Source organism: Falco cherrug, chromosome 3, assembly GCF_023634085.1.
Source record: "Falco cherrug isolate bFalChe1 chromosome 3, bFalChe1.pri, whole genome shotgun sequence".
In the NCBI taxonomy this organism is placed as follows: Eukaryota; Metazoa; Chordata; class Aves; order Falconiformes; family Falconidae; genus Falco; species Falco cherrug.
In genome coordinates this window covers 42189905-42211980 of record NC_073699.1, presented here as the reverse complement: position 1 = coordinate 42211980, position 22076 = coordinate 42189905, and the positions used below count along the sequence as shown (strand labels likewise).

General features: G+C 37.7%; 1 protein-coding gene across 8 annotated transcripts in view; it reads right to left on the bottom strand.

Annotated features, from left to right (window-relative positions):
• The window catches only part of NCOA2 (nuclear receptor coactivator 2), a 190019-nt gene that overhangs the window by 132907 nt on the left and 35036 nt on the right, over positions 1-22076 (bottom strand). For 3 of the 8 annotated variants that reach the window (XM_055706229.1, XM_055706231.1, XM_055706233.1), the window contains exon 3: positions 13954-14044. The exons of the other annotated variants lie outside the window; for them this stretch is intronic. The gene's annotated coding sequence lies outside the window, so the exon portion shown is untranslated. The remainder of the gene's footprint in view (positions 1-13953; positions 14045-22076) is intronic. 8 annotated transcript variants of the gene reach the window in all.

Genomic DNA, 22076 nt, shown 5'->3' with positions numbered 1-22076 from the left:
AGTTCAGTTAACAGCAGCAGTGTCAACAAGTAAGGTTAGGAGGTTTGACCCCGAGTTTTCTCAATACCACTTTCCATGCAAGAAGCATCTGCACCAATGCCAAAAAGGCACTTGTAAGTCTTTATCTACTTCTGCTTCAAAAAACAGACATAAACACATCTAGGTCTGTGTAAATCATCTCAAAAGATGCAGTCGGATGCTCAGAGAACATATGGTCACAAGCATCAAGCATTAACAAGAGAAAAGGCTGTGACCCAGAAAGAAAACATTTATATGTAATGGCACATTTTGGGAATACTGATACTGTTGGACTGCTGGGAATCTAACAACTGTATTTTTCCACCAGTACCTGTTAATATATTTAGAATCAAATTTCATAACACTACCTAAAATTACAAAGCAAACAACTGCTTGAAAACGTGCTTCCAGTATATAAGAACCATATTATTGTTTATACAGAAAATATATCTGTATATCAATCTCAAATCAACTGTCCCTTTCTGTTTACTTGGGATTTTTTTTGCTGTCACTATCAATAATGTATGCAAGAATTTGCATAGCTCTGCCATACTGCTGGTTAATTATCCATTTGCTGAAGTTCTAAGTAAAATTCTTTTGTGTTAAACAAAATTGTCTTTTTAATAGAGTGTTTTGACAATGGAACAGGAAAATTTGACAACAGAACAGCAAAATTTAAATATTAAAAGTATATTATAAGATCTCTCAGTATGTGACAGCATTAGCTATTGAAAGAACAGCACTTCTTCCAGTGTGCATACTACCTTTCATCGTTACTATAATTGCTTACTCCCTCATCTTCTCTTGGCTTTCTAACTTCGCACTTTCATATGATTAGAAGAAACTGATGCTCTGGTCTCAAGAGAAATACACTCACCCAGCATCTCAGCATGGGAAACATGGAGATAGTGTCTTCTTTCGAATGATAACGCCCCCAGAAATAAAAAAACCCAACAAAAAACCCAAAGAATAAACCAACTCCCCTTTCCCCTGAACCCACTAACAGAAGAAAAACACCAGAAAGACCCAACCTCAAGCAAAACTAGTTAATACTTACAGGTTTAGTAATTTTAATGTTTGGATCTTCAATACATTTTCATTTAGTACATTCACATCTGGATTTCTGCAACTGCAGAGCTTCCCTTCACATGGCAGAACACACCAAAAAACTGCACTATCTGTCCCAGACTAGTTTCCTTTCTACTACACACACCCCATGTATTTGAGATGATCTGATAACACACTTCTGGTTATGTACAAGTACTGCAGCTAATGAAGTTTTTGGTTGTTTATTAGAGAGGGAAGGAAGAGGTACGTTGACTTTTAAACAAACTCTGTGACACTGTACAAATCTTTACTATAGTGACCATTGATAAATGTTCATTTCAGTTCCAAAGCAGAAATTTTCTTTCCGAGTTTATAGGATTTCGCTCAAAGTACATGCCTTAAATATAATAATAATCAAAAATTAAAAAGAAAACCACCAAAAAACCCCACAAAAAAGAGCACAAGCATTTACACATGTACCACATGTGCACTAATCATTGACAGAGACAGAATAAACCCCTCTATTACATGTACTTTTGAGTAACAGCAAGTTCTGTACTTGTGTTTGCAATACCCCTATAGGTCCTTGGGCTTGTGAACCCTTAACCTCAGGCAATGGATTTTGGGTTTCCTCACCCCAAAGAGCTGACAAAAGGCTGAAGGCAACAAGCTGTGACTGACAGAGGAATGAAATGAAACGCTCAATATTTACAAGAGAAGATGTGCAGTTCCAACCCTGAATTAACTTTCTTCAGGGTTGTTTTATCCCTTAGTATTTATAACCAGTTACAAGATAATAGTTAATTTGGCGTGAGTGCGACTGAATATCTGCAGGAGACTAAAGCCATTAAAACCATCCCCAGACAGTGAGGGGAAGTAAGTGATCCTGGAGACACTTCTTTCTGCTATCACGTTTCTATCATGAAGAGGCACTGCTTCCTTTCCACCCCTATAAAACTTCTCAACATTCAAAAGAGTTTAAGTTATAAAAACATGACAGCAAAAAGCAGAAAAAAAAACACTTGGAAACCCCTTAACACAGTCAAAAACAGGTTAACATGACAATAAGGGTTATCATCTCATTTGCCCTGCTTCTATGTTAATACACCCCCAAAAAACTCCAAACAAATAGAGCACAGGAATAGAAAATCAAGCTCTTGAGTTAGGACCTGACAAATCAGTCTCCTCATGTGGATGAATTATAATGCATTTAACCATGCACGTGCCCTTTTCTAACTGTGCTGTCCACTGTACTTCACCACAGTATTCACCCTATTCAATGTTTTGTCTTAATTTCATTACCCATTTCATGACAGTATGCACCATTTCTTGCAGTATTCAGAAGTGTTCAGTGTCGAGTGTTACCCTTCATAAGAGAGCTTTCCAAGAAGTTCATCAGTAAGTTGACCTGCTTCACTTACAGCATCATCTGCATTTAGGATCAGCATTATGCCTGCTTCCAGCGTGAGCAACAGGCAATGTGTAAGTGGAGGTGGTTATGGAAACTTAGGCCCTTATTATATCTTAAAGCTTACACCCTGGCCATATTTGCTTGTTCTTTCATTGGGACAGAAAAAAAAAAGCATTACAAAATGGGTTTTTTTCCTAGAAAATGAAAAAAAAATAAATCTTCACTCCAAAGCATACAACCTATAAAATTGTTAAGAAAGAACACAATACAGTTTTAACCAGTCTCATGCACAAAAACAGCTAGAAATTTTCCACTGAAAAATACAGAACAAGTATTTATTAATTCAGCTTTTGGTAGGCGCCTACCACAAAAACTTGGTTAAGATGCAAGCAACTGAAAATCAGATTTCATATTCATATTGAGGTCTGTCAGCATAAATTATAGATATTATACTAACAGTGTGGCTTAAAATATTACCTTCCCCAACTGTTTTCCCCTTTTACGTGGGTTGTCAGCTTCACAAACTACAATTTTTAATGCATTGAGCTTTATTGTTTTATATATGTGTAAGTATATGTTTCAACATGTTTATATATCTTACATATAAATAGGCTTCTATGATTTAAATATATAAAAGACTAGAGCCAAGATTTTATTTAAATACTAAGAAATCAGACTTCGGGGGGGGGGGGGGGCGGGGAGAGGGAAGACAATGTTTTGTAATTTAAGTAAATGAACTGTTAAAGAATAAAACACACATGTTGTAAAATGAGAATTTGATGAAAAACTTCTCAACTATACATGAAATACATTAAAAATATGATGCCAAAGAACTAGAGTTGCCTTTGCAGTATATTTGCTGCTGAACTGTTCATTTATAGACTACTAGCACAAGTTTGAATACAAATGTAATGTGTAAATTACACAGCCCCGATTCAAGATGTCTGTGAACTAAAAATAATAAACTAATTCAAGTCTCATATGAAGAGCCAGATGTTTATCATGCTGGGGAACTGGGGATTTCATGTGATGATGTTTTCCACCTTCCCTTTTGGGGTCCTTTAGAAGGAGACTCACTATTAATGTGTGTAGTAAGAAAACACCTGATCACATTACAGAGCACAGACTAATAAAACCAGAAGATGTATTGTAATCCAACAATCTTACTATAGGCAATAAAACTAAATTAATTTTTTAATTTATCTTTGAAGTAGTGCTTTTCTTCATAGAAAGACATCTGATCTTGATTAAAAATTTCTGTGAAATCCACTCCCGTACATGGCAATGTAATGTTCTGCTGTTGTTATCCTTCCTATAAAAACTTGCACCTTTAATTTTGAATTAAATGTATCAAGCCTTCCTGCCCCTGGATCTGCTTATAGATTTATTTGCTTAACTTAAGGGCCTGGTATTGCAGAACCATTCATTGTGTAGGAACACTGGGCAGGCGAAGGTAACCTCTTCCAACTTCAGCCTTGTCCTTTCAAAGGGAAGCACCCACAGGTTCTCAGCTCTTTCAGCTCTTTTCTGATTCTTTAATCAAAAGGTCTGACTTGGAGCAGTTCTAATTTATGAACCCAACTTGTGGGTGCCAGCAAACTAATAATTACTGTAGCTTAATGCACAAATTGTACAACATCCTGACTCCTGCAGTACATCTTCGCTCTGTGCTTTCTGTTCATACAACTACATTTGTATTAGTCCTTTCCACCACGATCTGGGGACTCCTGGATTCAGCTCATTACTCACCATCACCCTTAAAACAGCCACCTTTGTTATTTTGTTTCTGGATGCAGAACTCCGTATTTGACTATTCAAATGCACATTTTGTTAGCTTGCTACCACTTGTAAAGTGATCCATCCAGCTCTCTAGTACTTGCTTGTTCTCTTCACTGTTTCTTATTTCAAACACTTTTGTATCATTTAAAGACTATTTTGATATACAGAGTTCTATTTTGTATCACAAATTTCAAAGGGCATATGACCAAATAAGTTACTCTGTTTTCTGTTAATCTAGTTGCTCAGCGATTCCCTATTTGGAACATACTAATTAGCCAGTATTAATAGCGGGTACATGGAGTTTGCCTTGTTCTAATTTCTTAAAATTCTATGCAACGCCAACTCAAACTATATGGTCCACAGGGCCATCAAAAGATTTACCCAGAATGAATGACAGTCATGGTTCTAATTATACCTTGAATCCCTGCAGCATCCAAATGCTCATCATTTGCACTCTCTATGCCTGTATTTCACTATGCAGAATGACTGGAAGAAACCCAGGCAAAATGTGATAGCAAATGCAATTTTATTTTATTTATTTTTGCCTACAGTTAGGGAGCTCTTTAAAAGAGAAGAAAGGCCCAATTTCTACTCTTTGTTCCAAGGTCTGTTTCTGTTCTGTTTTTCAATGGCTCTGGATTAAAAGAACGAAACAAAAAATACTTTTAAGAATGTATAAGGGAACACTGTACTGTCCTTCCACAGCTACTGCTGGGAAGAGGAAGGAGCTGGACAGCAACCTCAGCACTTAAGTCACTTAAAGTTTATCTGAGGTCTGTTAATGAAATATATTGTATATTAGCACATTACATGAAAACTACTAATTGTTCCTCCAGATAAAATCAGAGGTGATCTTGTCAAACAATACTGGCTAGCATTAATTATATTGCTCTGTTTTAATTCCTGGTTAATCAAGTCCTTGGTCAGCCTCTTCAAGATTTTATCTGAGGCTGGAGTCAAGCTGTTAAGTCTAGAACAAGCAGCTCGCCTGCCCAAGACATTAAACTTCTTCTACGTATATCTAGATTTCCCACATGTGTCAAGTTCAGGGGTGGGTGGGTGTGTAATAAAAAAAGAAAAATCAACCTTATCAGTACAGATAGGTCTGCAGATAATCCCATGAAGTTATGGACAGAAACTGGCATACTCCAACTACTCTGTCCTACAGGAAAGGCAAGGGTTTCAGCAGCAGCTCATGATATCAAAACATGGCGAGTATTACTTAAAAAACAAAACAACAAACCACACACACCAAATAATCAAAATAAATACGTTCTTCATTTTCTGTATTGTTAATTGCCAAGTTAGTTTTTTCTGTAGGTTGTTTTGCTTTTTCCTTTCTTACTTCCTACAGTCACAAGCTTCTGATTTAAAGTTATCTTCTCCCCGCCCCCCCCCCCCCCCAATTTGTTACACACCATTCCCAAACTCCTTTAATTCTCTTCATAATATTGAAGATTTTAAACCATCATTGCTCATCTACAGAGTGTTGGTTTGTTGTCTTGGGTTTTTTTTAAAGCAATTATTTTTCAAATCATGTGGCTTACCACTATTTGTGTATTTGACACTTTCTGCAGTGTAAAATAGACAAATTTATGCACAGCTAGCTTTAGACATGTACTCCCCCCCTCGCCTCCAACTGGTTCAGATTTGATCATGCCTTGAAACTTGTAGCATTTTTTTTAGTTTCACATTCAACTTTTCTTTATTTTACATAATGCGATGTAAAGACTTTTTTTCAGAGTAGGATGCGAAACACCTTGCATAAGGAAGTTGCCATATCTACATTTAGAATGCCCAGTGTTACGGTACTACCAGAGCGAGACTTAGCATGAACTCCTCAGCTTGAAATCTCCCATGATACCCTCCTCTATTCTCTCCTTCATCTCTTGGAGGGTCAACCACTCATCTGTAGCGTAACCTTAGCAGATCTTCATCTTACGCTCTGTCATAAACACTTAAAATCATTTCCCTCAGGGTTGTCTGAAAAATCACAGATAATTAATGGCACAGTTTCTGACAAAGTCAGATGTCCTCAATACACTCAGGTATGTTTCAGTTTTCCAATCATAAATTTGTATTTGAAGTGGGTTGTTTCGAGTTTTTTTAGTGGTGGTGTTTCGGGGTTTTTGTTTTCTTTGTTTTTCAAGGATTTCCTAATGGAAGCAAGTGTTCCTCAGAGTAGATTTTTGGGTCAAACATTACTATATTTTCCATCAAATTTTTCATGCAAAAATATTCACCAGATTTGCAGTACTGCTCTTCCTTAGCACAATTTCCTTAGACCAACAGGTGAACCTGAAAAGTCTCCTTTCACCAAGGAACTGAAAAGAATGAGACAAAAGCTCTAATGGCCGTGTTTTTCCTAACTACCATAACTTCTCCACCTAAAAGAGTATCAGCCAGTAACCTAAAAAAACTCAAAACAGAAAATAAATTTTAAAAGAAGAAAAATAACCCAAAACGATCTTGTCAAGTGCTTTTTGATCTTTGGATTGTTCGTGTATATAAATTGTTCACTTTTCTAACACAGGAAAAAAAAACTAATCAGCGTTTGCATACATACTTTTTTTTTTTCTTCTTTGCTATATATTTATAACCTGGATCAGATGTCCATACACTGGAAACAACACTCTAAAAAGTCCACAGTGATTTCCCAAGAGATGCCTTAACTTGATCCTTGGCTGATTTCCATCTAGCTGACTTTTGGGGAAGAAAGTTCACTTCCTTCACCGCCATCTTCATTTTATTGGAATGGAAAGTGAGCCGAATGGAAACAGGAAGATTCCAACCACAACACAAATTTTTTTTTAAAAAAAAAAAAAAGTTCTCCAAATGAGAAGCAGAAAGTGGCAGAACTGGGGATTACTTCAGTTTTTTGCAGCACAAGTTAATCACAGCTGTACTCAAATTAGCACAGCTACAGAATTACCATCTGCATACCAGCACGCAGGGCACAAGAACTCCATCACTTTGCTCAAACTAAAGGCCAGCATCGCTAAAGCCTTCCAAAATAATTTTGGAATAAATCTTTGTTCTCAAAGATACATTAAATCCCTAAATTTTGTCAATGTGAACTGAAATATGAAATGTGGTCATAATTCCATAAAAACATGGCTGGCTTGGTTTGTTGATGGCATCAGTCAGGAACAAAAGCACGTTGGCTTGGAATGGCTGGCACCCTGCACCTCCGCTCACCAACTCCAGTGTATCTTACCCACCCCAGTCTGTTTCCATTATTACTCTCATGTGCACAAAGATCTGCTATGAATAAAAAGGGCATTGTTAAAATAGTATCATCGTCTGTCTCTGACCCTCATAACTTAAAAATAAAAAACAAACCCAAAAGCACAACTTTATTTTCCTTATTAATAAAGTAAGTAAAACAGCAAAGCAAGACAATGTAATAATCTCTGTGAACTGAGACACAAACAGGAGCTATACTGATCCCTTTCATTAATTAAGCAGAGAGGAGAAACAAGGAAAAATGAAGCCATGCTCTCAAAGTAGAAGATTAATTTTAAAAAGATGTTCTATTACAGCAGTTCTAAGACATTTTATCATTTTTAATTTTAATAAAAATTTTTAAGAAATTTTAACTAGAAGCAATAAACATCAATTTACCACTTTTGCATTTCTGACATAAGAAATGCTTTAAATTAAATTAAAACCTTGTTAGAAACAGACACCAGATAGTTCTGAGATTTGCCAAAGCAGCTTCATCCCAACACACAATAAATGAGTTTCGGAATTAACAGAAAAGACAACACATTTGCAGGCAAAGAAAATTCCACTTCTTCCCGATTATCTAAACAAACAGATAACATTACAAATCTGAAGCAGTAGTCTTATGGGAAAAAGCAAACAAACTCCTCATTAAAAAATGCCCTTTGCTAAGCACTTCTACATACATAGGAAAAGTAACCAGCCTACTGATGCCATTATGCAATCCTTATGTACATATACATGTTGATTTTCATATACAGTGAAAAGTTACAAGATATAATCAGTGATCTAATTGGTGTCAAGATTCAAAGAAGTCTTCTACGTGTTCCCAAACAGAGAAAAGCAAGACATCGAGTCACAGAGATGTGAAAGATATAGATTAGCCTAGCTTCATATACCATCTCTGACTGTGATGACAGACTGATGCTTCGCAGAAAGCTGAAGCATCTTTCCCCTACAATTGCACCTAAATATTGTTCCCACTGTTGTATATGGAAAGAAAACTGATCTGACACCTTGACACAAGTTACTTGAAAAGTCTCATTAGCAAAAAAATAAGACCATTTACATGGAAGATTACATCCAAGTATGAGATGCTTCAATCATCCTACAGAACACCTTTAAAGAGTCTACAAAATAACATTAATAAATGAATTTGTATGCCTGTTCTGAGTCAAATTTAGTCCATCATTTCAGACTAAGTTTTGACTTTACTAATGACAGTGTAATGTATCTTGAATGCACCTTTGAAATCTAAAGTAAAATTTATCAGTTAATTCAACATACACACAACAAATCACTGACTTCCAAAAGCCAGGCTGTTTAATGCAGATTGCTTACAGTAAACCTATTTGTGAAATAATACATGCTTGTTAAACATCATCATTCAACAAGCACTGTAACTAACAAAGCTTACTTTCCTACAGGTTTGTGTCATGTGGTGGACTGAATTTGTAAAGCTTTTCCCATGCCAGAGACATTTATGAAATCACCCTAACCTATGCCAGCTCCTTTGGGTCCAACGCCTTTTCTTCCTCGGTTCAGGTATTAATAAAGTCTCTCTCCTTTACTTGACTTTCTCTTGTTATAGCGTCATTGATACATTTATTCCTTCTCTCTTTGAGATATTTGCCAATATTTGTTGAAAAGGTCTAATAATTCAAAACTAGCAAGTGATGAAACCCTAAGACAGGCAGACAGCCTAATCATAATCATTGCTTTTAATGCTAAACTGGTTTAAACATTGAATTTCTGAGTTTTAAATGGTCATTAAATCCTTTCTAAGAGAAGGGTATCTTGGTATACAGGGAAAACATAGCACCTCTCATCACATTTGTGTTGTACTACCCACAGTTCTCAAGAGCTGACAAGAACAGAGAAACTGCACTGAATCACAGAAAGCCTGAAATCCTGGAAGTGCACAGTCAAGGTTAAGGCACTACACCGCCTGGAAATTAAGAGTGGTATTGGATCTGTTACCTGTTTAGATCTAATTAACTCCTTACTAAAGCTCTAGCAAAGACAAAGCAATTTTTCTTCAAGAAGTGCTCAACTTCACAGGTTAATGCATAAGCTTCCCCCTAGGCTTCAACTCCATTAACTAGAGGTATTAATTAGATCGAGCTAGGTAGATCAATCAGGATCACACCTTTAAAGCCTGGACAAGACAAGGCCTAACCCTAATATACATTGAGTGAACAGATTTATTATCATGCTTATTGGCCTAGCAAATATCCCACTAGGCTTGCAAGCATCAACATCTATAAGATGCAATAATATAAACAGATTAAAGCTTTATTGTAACAAAGAAAAGTGACGCATTGGGCTAAGTGAATACAATACAGTTAAACTCAACACACCCTTCTTTAAATGGATCCAGACTACCATCTTCCAGCATTTACTTAAACAATAAAGGTCTAGCTCTAACATCTCTAGATGAAACCTTCAGCAAGATATCATCTGTTACTGGGTTAGGTTCTGAACTCACAATTGCAATTCTGTAGTGGATCCAAGGTCCCTACAGCCAGCACGAACGCAGTCCTGGTGTACAGTGTTACACTCATAGCACCAGGCACTCATTGTAAGGTAGTCTAGCTTTTTCCTGAGGGATAATTTATGCTGTACAGATACCACAACAATGGCAAAAAGGAATACATATAACAGAGTAAGAGTATGCACAGAAAAATCAGGTTTAACTGACAAACAATAACTTGCTCACACTGCACCGATGCAAGTCCCCTTACTCTAGACTAAGCAAGACTTTAAAACTATTCCTAACTGAGAAGAAAGGGTAGCTCATTACTCCTTGGCCATTTTAGCAACATGTGAGTGAGCAGTTCTGGAGAGGGGAAGAGTAGGTGCCCTACAGGCAAAAACTTGTGTTTTACTTTTACTACAGCTTCAGGTGCAAAAATCCCAGAACAGCAGGATATAAGAGCACCCAGTGTACAGACTACTTCAGAGATGATTACAAGAGGGATTTATTAATTTAGTATTACTATTTTAAAAAAAGCTAGATAGAACAATTCCAGATTACTTTCTGCACCAGGACTTCAGCTTTTTGAAGTTGAGAGTTTTATTTGAGGTTGTCACACAACTGGGAAATTTTGCTGCCTGAAACTTAAGAGCACATTAAAATGCTATGATTTTTCTAGAGCTATCTTGCTGGAAACAGTCCTTACATTCATACCCCTCTGAAGATGTTCAGCATGTGCCAAGTCTCCTATTTTAGGATCATCTTCCATCCATCTCCCTTATATGGGCAAAGTTTTCCAAGTTTGAATCAATCCAAAGCACTGATTATACATTTAAAATGTCATGCTAAAATCCCAACTAAGTTATTGAACAATTATTCAACTATTCCCCCTTACCTTTTGCAAAATAATGTAGATTAAAAAAAAAAAAAAATAAATCCCAATTTCAGTTTCTCTCAATCAGCACTACCACCCTTCAGAGTTTGAACCCAGGACTAAATGCAATAACCACACTACACAGAGCTTAACAAATGCATACTGTAATAGTTTTCTATTTTTTTTTCCCCTCATCCAACTCATATTTGAGCAGTCCAAATATACTACAAATTTTATAGAAGGAGAATTTTAAACCGCCTATGGAAGAATTAGGGCCTGATAGTGCTAAATTACATTTTAGAGCAATCACTATATATAGTAACTTTCCTTCAAACTTGCTGCAGCATTGACACATTAAACAGAAAAGACATCGCAGTATTCTAGTGAAAAAAAGTATTTCTGTGCACTGGCCTTCTCTTAGGTGAGTTAAGGCAAGATAGCAATTGTATGCATGTAGCACCTCACAAATGATGTAATCAACAGCAGAATTCCAGTCTTATCTGAGACCTGAATGCTTTCCTGAAGACAATGTACTCAGTTTTTCTTACTACTGAATCCTTCTTGCCTTGGCAAGTCATGAAACTTTGGCTCCAACCTCATGAATGCCTAGATTTGATTTGATAATATCCAGATTTTATACCTACAATTCTTATTAATGAAGCAAAAAAATAAAACAAGATAAGAAGTAATGCAAAAAAGTGGAAAACAAAACCTTTAAAAAGGCACTGTATTCACCACCTCGGTATTTCTTTGCAGCTTTAATATCATCCTAGAAAACTCAAGATGTACTAGGTATACATATCCCATTCAATTAGCAGGAGGTACCTATTTGTAACTCCAAGTTATGATCTGAAGCCTAGCAGAGTTCCGTGGTCAGGGCAAGGGGCTGTTGGTATTTTGGTTTGGTTTTTAATATACAGATCTACAAAGTAAAAAACCCACACCATTCTCCAACCCCAAAAAAGCCAACTCAAAACTACTAGCTCCTAGAACAGCAACAGTTTTCCACCCTGTTGTATTTTTAATTTTGCCATATCTTCAGGGCCAAACTTTGCATGCAATCTTTACAAGTCAACTGTTTAGAGTAGAAGGGAAACCAACACAGTACTAAATATAAAGCAAAAAATTGCTTTTAAGGCAATAAAATGAAGAAAGAATTACTCTACTGAATCACAATTATGTTAACAAGCACTTTCTAAAGATCGTATCAAAGATAACTAAATGATTTAAAACCTGAACAAACAAATACAGACTAGAAGGCTAGGCATCTTGGCATTTTGTAGAACAATTGGGAGTATTAATTTTCCAATACACTTCCAAAAATCCAACTGTTGCATTCTAACCCATCCACTCTTCCAGGTCTTATCTGCAATGAATTCACCCTTTCAACATTTGTAGCCTTCTCACTAAGTAAACCTACTGAACTATTTAATGTACTGCTTTTAGGTACAAAATGTTGTTGTATGTTTAATAGAAGAAAAAGTTTGATTTAACATACCGGGGATTTCACTCCTTCCACAGCTGAATGTAACTGGGAGAGCTACAAATCCTAGAAATTTTGTATTATTCGACAGGATCACAGCAGGGGGAGATACTGAAGAGATTCCAGATTCCTTCTCATATGAAAAGTTTATCTGAAAGATTATTTTAGAACCACTATATAATTCCTAAAACCTCACTATTGTCCAGTAAACCTGCAGAAAATGATGAAATTTTGCCACGGATCCCAAAAGCTGACAACAAGTACACATTTCTGGTCTGTTCTCAGTTCCCCAATCTTCAGGAAGGCCAGAGAGGATAGGCACATTACAAGGGGATGCTACTACACATCAATACTCCTCAGTGCATTCTCTTCATATTTCAGTCTTCAGGAAAACTAAAATCACCAGGCTTTCTCAATAAGTTAATTCTGCTAAAACTAAACGACTTTTTCTTGTGAAGAAATGAGGAACACCCAAGAGGCATCCCACAGAACAGAACTGACTGTACACACACCGCAACAATGACAATCTGTTCAGGCATGCTTGAAAACCTGTAGGTTTTGATCTTTCCGTTTACATTTTTGCACCAAAGGACGTGGCAGTGCACAACAAGAGTCAACATGGGGAGGCAGGCATTCAGCATCCACCATGCGAACAACTACCATGCCCTTGATTGGATGAAATTCGTTTCTGCAGAACTGAACTATCCACATTATCCTCTGTGATCATGGTTGAGGAGCTGGTCCGTAACACAGCTAGATATAATAGATCAGTACATAATAAAGTTTCCAGGGGGTGCAGTACTTAGTACAGACACCAGAGGTTAAGAAGGAGACTAAACTATGCTCTCGATCCAAGCAGCAGCCACAGGAGATACTTGGGCAGGGGCTGTATTTCCCCAGACAACTTTTTCTTTAGACAGAGAACAAGCAACCCTAGGACCTTCCTTAAACATCCAGTGTACTACACAGGCATTTGATTTAGGAAGGCATGTCAACATCACTTCAGTAAAATCATCTTGCTTTTCAATAAATATGGTCAAAATGAAATTTCTAAGAAACACAAGGACTTTAATATTTCAGTTAAATCAATCGCAAATCCAGAAATCTTTCTCTAGTCCCCAGTGCCAATTCTGCCCCACCCACACTTCACTGAAAACTCAGAAAAACAAGCCAAACAGGCAAGAAAGTCTCACAGCCGCCTCTGGCTCACAGTAAAAACATTTGAGCTTGGCATATATTAACTGCACTTTATGGCAAGCACTCTATTATGTAAACGTTTATGAATAATTTCTTTGTATTTAAATTAAAAATTCAAATGGAAATACAAGGCTGCATACCACAAGGGTTGTTTTAATTAGTGTAATGAAATTAATTCATGTTAAATGTCAGCCCATTTAGCCAACCAGAACCTGTGTGTCAAACAGATTTTGAATGAAAATGCCATCAGACAGTATTGGTGACAGAAGCCAGGCACCCATACCAAGCACTCTAAGAAATATTAAGTCTTTTTATAAAAAGATAGTTTTAGATGCAGTATTTTGTCATGGTGGAAGTGATTTAGCATTACATTACATTTAGCAAGTGAGTAAATTATTCTGAAAAGCAAAAGCTGCAGACTTATTATTAGCAATATCACATACCAAGTTGTTCCAGCAAGACCTTGCCATTTAGGACATATTTTCATACTCAAGCCACACAGATCGCAGAGGCTCAACCCACATTTCCTGATTTCTACAACAAAGAGTGTCATTAGCTACCAGCATCATCAGGAATGCAGTACTACAGTAACCATACTTAAAGAAACCTTTCATCTAGTTTGAGAAAAACAAAAGTATGGTGAGACTGGTATGACAAGTTAATCAACTTTTAAGCTATTAACCATTAGCTTCAAACAAGACAGCTCAACTAGTAAGCACAGTCTTACACTGACAGAACTTGTGCTGAACTCAAGTTAATAGGAGTATTAAATGTCCAATTCAGCCTGCTTATTTCGCTTCTTAACATCAATTCAGTCTGCTAATTCTAATTCTCTACTTCTTTTTGTTTTCATTTTATCCATACATCAAGTAATGCCTTATTTTGTATGATTTAGCGGCTAAACCAAAGTCTCAAAGGAGGTTTTCCTTGCTGCCCAACTCTACCACTGGATTCTTATGAAGAGCACAGATTTAAAATTTCTTTTACCAATATGCTGCTGTTCAAAAAAGTCTGTGTTATTAGGTTAAGGTTATGACTTTTCTAGGTCTTATCTTTTTCTGCAAGTTGCGTTTAACTGTTGATTTTAATAAAGCATTAAAATGTTCTTCTATACTTAGACTCAGTGGAGTCTTGTAACTCCTGGTAATCTTATGACTTTTAATTCCTTACATTCTTGTATGTAATTTTGCTATGCCACAGCGAGTCTAGCTACAATGGGAGCCAAGATCTCTGTATACAGACCCTCTGACTATGCCTCTTATTGTTATATCCATTGCCATTTTAATATGTTCTACTAAAACAATACTCCTGCTTGTATTTTTACTTTGCTTGTCCTTACATTGCCTTTTCCATAAGGTACATACCTAGAACAACGTGTACAGATGAGGAACACGTCAATATAAACAAAGTCCCTTAAGCCTCTTGTGTAAAATTGTACACAAATTGTACAGTATTCTAAAAAAAATCATGGAGAAAAAACCCAACATGCAGCTGCTGAAGAACACTGTTCCTGTTTCATCTGACTGGATGCAACCTAAGCTGGAGGATTCAAGACATGTCTTCCAGCAACCCCACAATCAACTTGCCTGGAACAAACCTCTGCTTCCAACTCCGCTCAGGCAACTACCACTTCTCGTTACACACACAGGCTTCTCTGCGGTACTGCCATCGATTTCTTAACAACATATGTGCACTGAGCTTCTAGAGATCACAGGTTAAATATTAGAGATAATCCTGTTGCAGTTAACCATAATTTGTTCACATAAACGTTGATTATATTGGCCAAGCTGGTGGAATAAAACCACTTGCTATTCTACTGTGTGACTGCAGAGCCCTGCATGCAGTTCAGCTAAAAAAAGCAATGAAGGTGGTATTGTTGTAACAGAACTCCGTTTTCTTTACCTGCAATTCCTTCTGTATTTTGTTTACCAGTGGTGTTGATATGAATGGCTGCATCAGTAAAATTGGCATCTTCCAGGAATATTACCTTCTGAAAAGCTTTTGTTGAAGTATTTAAGATTGATTACAAACAATTGTATCTCTGTTTATTTAACTTCACAGAAATACAAAGGAAAAAAATTACCCAAGAGATAATTTATCTTAAGTATAATTTTCAGAAATCCTAATTATCTTTTTAAAATATATTTTTAAATGAAAACCAGAAAGCTCCTCAGTCTTCAGCAGCGCTGCTCTCTTCACATCGCTTTTCATCACCTGTTTGATTCTTAGATCTCTGAACAGCAGCTCCAGAAGTCAAGCTACAATTTGTCACTGAAGTTGCTCACTAGTTGAGATTAAGAGAGTTCCTGTCATATCCCAATTAAACCTACATACACCAAACAAATTAACTTTCATTACAAATTTATCAAGTGTATTTGCTTTTTTCAGCATTAATAAACTTTCTGGTTTTCAACATGGATACCTAGGGAAGCAACACATTAAAAATTGCAACATGCCTGCCGGTTGCAAATTTTGACCTAACTGGCCAGTGTCCATCAAGGCTGAAAAAGGGAGAACATCCCAAATATCAGAGAAGTTTAATGAAAATCAGGAGCAGGTGACTCTGACATCCTCCAACTCTCTCCCTCTCTTTCTCTTTTTTAAGCAAATATTTTGGTTGTTCTCAAAGACCTTATTTAGAATTAAAGCTTTGCTGTTCTGCGAGCTGCAAAAACATAAGGTGACAGCCTCTGTCTTGCAAGGTCTACTAGGAAAGTTAACAGCACCCTGCAGGAGTTTCCTATTACACTCAAAACTGCTGTTTGCAAGGTAGTAAGAATCTGGTTAGAAGTTCTGTAGATTTGAGTACACATCATAATAATTTTGTCCAACAGTTAAGTACATAATACGCATACACACTAAAACAAAGACATCTTAACTACAACACATGCATTATGCCTAAACACTTCAGAAAGTGTAATATGCAAGCTCCTGTGATTTCAAGATTTGCTTTTAAAGGGATGAAGTTTCTAGTAATTTCAGGGCATTGGTTTGCCAAAGTTGAATTTGGCCCAGTGTGAGGCAGGTCACAGATGAAAATGCCAGGCATACCCAAAAACATCAAATCACAGTATCTTTTCAACAGTCTCAATGTCAAATAGCAACAATGAAAAAAGAAATAAAACAAAAGACCTACTGAGGTCAATGGGATATTTCAAATAACACTGCTATGTACCTTCTAATGAGACTTCATTAGTAACACTTATACTTCAACTGCCTAACTCCTTTCATCATAAAGGATCTTGAAACCTTTTCAAGCAGAAGTGCCTACATCTCAACGGCTTACAGTATACCTTTGATATTCAGCAGAGGAAATCCCCATGGGATACATAACTGTTTTCATTTTGCCCCATGAAATTCCATTCACTTTTGGATGATGTATAAACTGTTAAAGTCCAAATTTTTCTCCTCTCTTGCATTCCTGCAAAATTTTTGGCAGCACAACACAGTCATAACCAGCAGTTATAAAGCTGGGCTCACCACCACCAAAGTAGCAATGGAAACGCTAGAATCACTTTGAAAACTTTCTACTCCCATGTACTCTCAATTTACCTTCCAAAAGTCACCATGCATGTCAGAAGATCCCTTACCTCCAGCCATGACACAATGATCCTAAAAAAACAGATTCAGCATGCAGCTACAGCGGCCAGGATCCCACTGGGTGGGTAACAAAGAGAATAATTTTCTTAAGTCTTGGACAAGGGAAAAGACTGCATGACCAGTCATGACCAGAATTGTTGTTGCCTATCCAAACAACTTAAAACCCAAATCGAACTACCCGTCCTATTGAAGACTGATGGCTGGCTATTTTGTAGTTTAGCTGAATACTCTAAGACAGGGGTCCTCAAACTTTTTAATCAGGGGGCCGGCGCACGGATGAAGTGGCAGGCAGTCACCTGCGGCTGCTTGGTTTCCCCCCCCCAACCCCTGGCAGGGGGGTCCTGTAAATGCCAGGGGCCGGATTGAGGACCCTGGGGGGCTGTATCCAACCCACGGGCCGTAGTCTGAGGACCCCTGCTCTAAGACATCAGTGCTGCATCAAAATTACAACCTTTTTGTCTCCCACTAATTAAACCCAGGAATGTTCCTGCACAAATTGTTAGAGAACATAATTCAGGTTACACACTCAAGACTTTGAAACATGACAGTCATCAGTGCTGCTCTAGATATTCTAGTGTCATGCAAACACATTATGATTGTGTTTACTTATGTAATACCAATCTTCCATTAACTGTATCTTCTTTACCATGAAGAAAACCAATAAACAAATGTCTGAAAAAGGCAAATGAGTACAGCAACCAGTACAAGTAGACCAGGACCCTCCCATTGTAGCAACTTCCAAATGAAGAACGTAATCTCATTCACATACTCTTAATTCATTGCCATAGGAAGACTTCTTCTGGCCAAAAAAGCCAAATACTTTTTTCAGTATTAATGAGAAAAAGCAGCTTTGGTCTAGGGAACCTTGAATCCAGAATTCCCTTTCGCTTTGCTTTTCCCCCTCCCGCTTAAGAACAGAGAAATACAGAATAAAGTTTTATGCTACAAGAGGGCTCACAAATGATGGTACCAGAGCAGGATGTAAACTATATCTGTCTGCCTCAAAAGGAGAGTCATACCACACTTTGAATTAAGAGCTATTGCTAATTTTATTTAGTGCCACTAGTTCTTGGACTGTGAGTAAAAAAAATTAAAAAAATCAATTTACAATTGTCCTGCTTTTAATCTCTCCATGTCATTCATGATCCACCAACCTCTATCCTAACCTTTCTGGCCATAGTACAGACAGCTATTTCTTCTCCAGAGAGAAGAGGTCTGTTTTCAGACTCAAAAGAACAGCTGATCACTCTGAGTGAAGTAAGAGGGTTATATGGTGGGAATCAGCCACAGCTCTTATTTGCAGCTGCAGGTTTCAACTGATCCCACCTCAGGAAGACTCAAGAGCTGCAGGTGTTACCCAACCAGACAGATAATTTCAAAGAAAAGCCAATACTGCCTGAAATTTTCTTCTTGTTGCTTCATATTGCATGGAGTTATTCCTGTCATCCCACCCTCATCCCCAAACTGGGGAAACTTACACTGGAATCACTGTGCCACCACCACAGAATGGCTAACACTGGAAGGGACCTCTGGAGATCATCTAGTCCAATCCCCTGCTCAGAGCAGGGTCAGCTAGAGTGGGTTGCACAGGACCATGTCCAAATGGGTCTTGAATATCTCCAAGGATGGAGACTCCACAACCTCTCAAGGCAACAACCGAAGTCTATGTAATTTTTCATTTATGATGAGCCCATCCAAACACCGTATTTGGGCACTCCTGCCCTGCTGCACTTTGGAACATGAAAGATTCATCCAACTTTGGGATTAAACATGCCTCAAAGCCACTTGAAAGAAACAAGCTTTCCTGAGCACAGTCAACAGGCTCTCCAAGCAAAACTTCTTCCCATCTCTATTTATATTCACATAATCTATCTACAGACTAGAGCCCAGGGGTTCTGTGTGGTTTGATTAAAACGTTCAGGAACGTGTTTACACCTTTTAAAGAAAAACTGGTAACTGCTATCTGCCCTTCTATGCAATTCTAGAAGGGAGACAGAGACCTGCTACAGTTCATAGTATGCACATTAATGAGAACAGCTGAACATGACTTGAGTAGCCCAGTAGCTCACTTGTGGAATATTCAAAGAAAACTAAGATCTTCCCATATGATATCCACGGTATCTCAACAAGAACTTCAAGAAAGCTTAAGGAAGTCCTGGCTACAGCTATCAGAGGCATAGCCTCAAACAACAAGATGCCTGAATCTTCCTAGACCTTTCAAAAATGACTGCAGTTGCTTCAGATGGAACTTAGCAAGAAGCCAAGGAGAAAGATCATTTTGCAAAGCAAAGCAATTCAGTCCTGTGCTCCACCTGCACTTCTTAGGCAGTAAGTGAGAGGTCTTCCTGCTTTCCTCCAAGTAAAGAATATTTAACAAGGAGATTTCTTCAAGGGATGCCTAAGTGAAGAAAGGAATCTGCTAAAAGGAACAAACAGCGCTTTTTTTTATACTACAGAGCCTTGAGATACATGGAGAATAAAAGTACCTTAATGGAAGATTTCAGACCTGCATTACACACCTAGCAGTCTTAGTAGATGAGAACATCATCTTTACCAGGAAGTACCAGTATATCAACATTAACACTGCAGAAACAGTCATACTTCGATGCATTCAAAGATGAAGGATGCAGTACTGACTCCAAGGTATGTAATCCTCCAGCCTCAACCTCACAAAACTGATGTAACTGACACAGGAGGTGTGCCTGCTTAGAGAAACCCTCATGAAATCTCTTATCCCCCTGTTTAGCCAACTCAGTGAAAGCAAATAATGCTGGGCCACACCTGGGAATCTTTGATCTTTCCAGCTTCAGGGAGAAGGAGCAACCGCCTGCCCAGACAGATGAAGTGGGTCAGTGCATTTCTTCATGGCATGAAGTTTCTTTCAGTCAACAGATCTGTCTCCTCAAGCTGGCTCTTGCAGCCAGAACATGTGACAGAGCCAACTTCAAAGCAGAAGTCTGCTCCTGAGACAGCATCTCAAGAGTCACACCAGCTCTTCATAACCTTTTCCATTAAGAATAGTTTTAGACAGGTATCGCAGACTTCTCAGAAAGCCTCACAGACTCCCCACAAAGTCTCCATTGACAGTTTAAAAAAGAGGAGGGGTGGAATGCTAGAAAACAGGCCCTCCAAATGACTGTCATACAGCAAGAGGCATTTCAAAGACCAAATACTTTAGGGCTTTAGGGCTGCCTCAAGGCAGGACCTGCTCACTCTGCATTATCTGCTGATAATGATACACAAAAATCAGGTGCAGCCAGAGAGCACCCTCCTGCACAGACACAACCTCAAGCACCTCAGCAGCTTAGCACTTGCTTGGCACAGCAAGACATACATCCTGGGCAGCTCACAGGACAGCAGTGTGCCAGAAAAGGGGAGTCTGCAGGGCAAACAGTACATATGGACATTCTCAGGCTAAGCACCTATTGATTGCCATCAAACACAGACCTTGGTACCAAGAAACAAAAATAAAACCCAACAATTTATGCCTTACATCACAGTAAAAGCCAAAGAGCTCTAACTAGAACCTCCCTAGCAAAAGTAACACCTAACTACTTTCAGGTAAAGGGAAAAGCACAGCTATCTGTGGCAGAGTGACAGCTGATGTTGCAGCTGCTGTACCTTCCTTGGAAGGCAGAGCACATGCACCAGCCCTAAGCAGCTGCACACATCTGGTATTCTGCATGCACAGCTACTGTGGGCAATCTGGGCACACACCCAGCGTGCCAGGTTTCAACTCAACACAAACACAATGAAATAATTACTCAACAAGAAATCGCCTTTAAAAATCAAAGCCGAAAGCCAAAATCCGCTAGATTGAAGAGGTTTACTAATGTCACAAAACCAGCACTATGGATAGACTGAAAAAAAATCCGCTTCAATTCATTGCTGCTATTTTCAAGTAGTTGTAGTCATCTTGATGAAATACACATAAGAAACTATCAACCAAAACTTGAAAGCTTTCAGTTTAAAAGCAACTCAGATTTATTTCAACCCTTTTCCAGCCTGAACATGAGAACAAATTCAACCATATAAACTTCTTTCAGTTACTTTATGCAATTCTGCAATTGTACTTGGTAATATCCAAGTTGTTATACCCATAATCATCAGTTACCAAAGCTGGGCTTGCTTACATTTCATAAAGACCGAATCAAGGAAAAAAAAATTTAGCAAGCTCCGTTTCCAGGTAAGAAGATACTCCTATTTAACAAAGTGTATGTTACTCAATTAAATGTTATGTAAATGTTTTCATTAAGAAAGAGCATGCATTTAATAGCTGTTCTGAAAATCAGAGCCCATCAAAAGTCCATATGGGGAAATGTATGTATTGTTATTTTTAAATGATTCCACATGTACAGTTACTCAAGTGTAAAAACTTACATTTTCCAATACAGCATATCAAACATGAAATAGTGGAAGATTTATCTAAGAAGAAAGTCATGACAGTCAGCATCATAATTTTTATAGTACTAACACTATTAAAACACATGTTCTTGCTGTGGCCAAGAGTTATACTATAGGCTTGCAAATGAATATTCAGCAGCAGCAGTTTCCAAATGGTGGTCCAAAAGGCCATGGTTGGCACATGTATTTTCCCCGTAGGTCTCTATTAGAAGTGCACGGTGGTCTTGAATGTATTGAAGGAAAAGAGCTGTGCCACTGCTAAAAAAAAAATTCTGGAAAACCCTGGCTCAGTTTAAGTTAAAGAAAAAAGTATGTTTAAATACTCAAATAGTTAACCTTTCCTTCCATACCTATCGAATACCCATTAGAGGTTCTATAGAAATAGTACCTAAGTCAGAACTAGCAATTATTTAATAATGTTTTCAAATATATCCAAGCTATTTGGGCAAACTGATGCCTTTGGAATGATGTTCCTCATCTACAGTCTGAAAGGTAGAAGCTGTTCATACTAATCAATCATATAACCCTTTTTTACATCTGAAAAGCAAATATAAACTCGCAG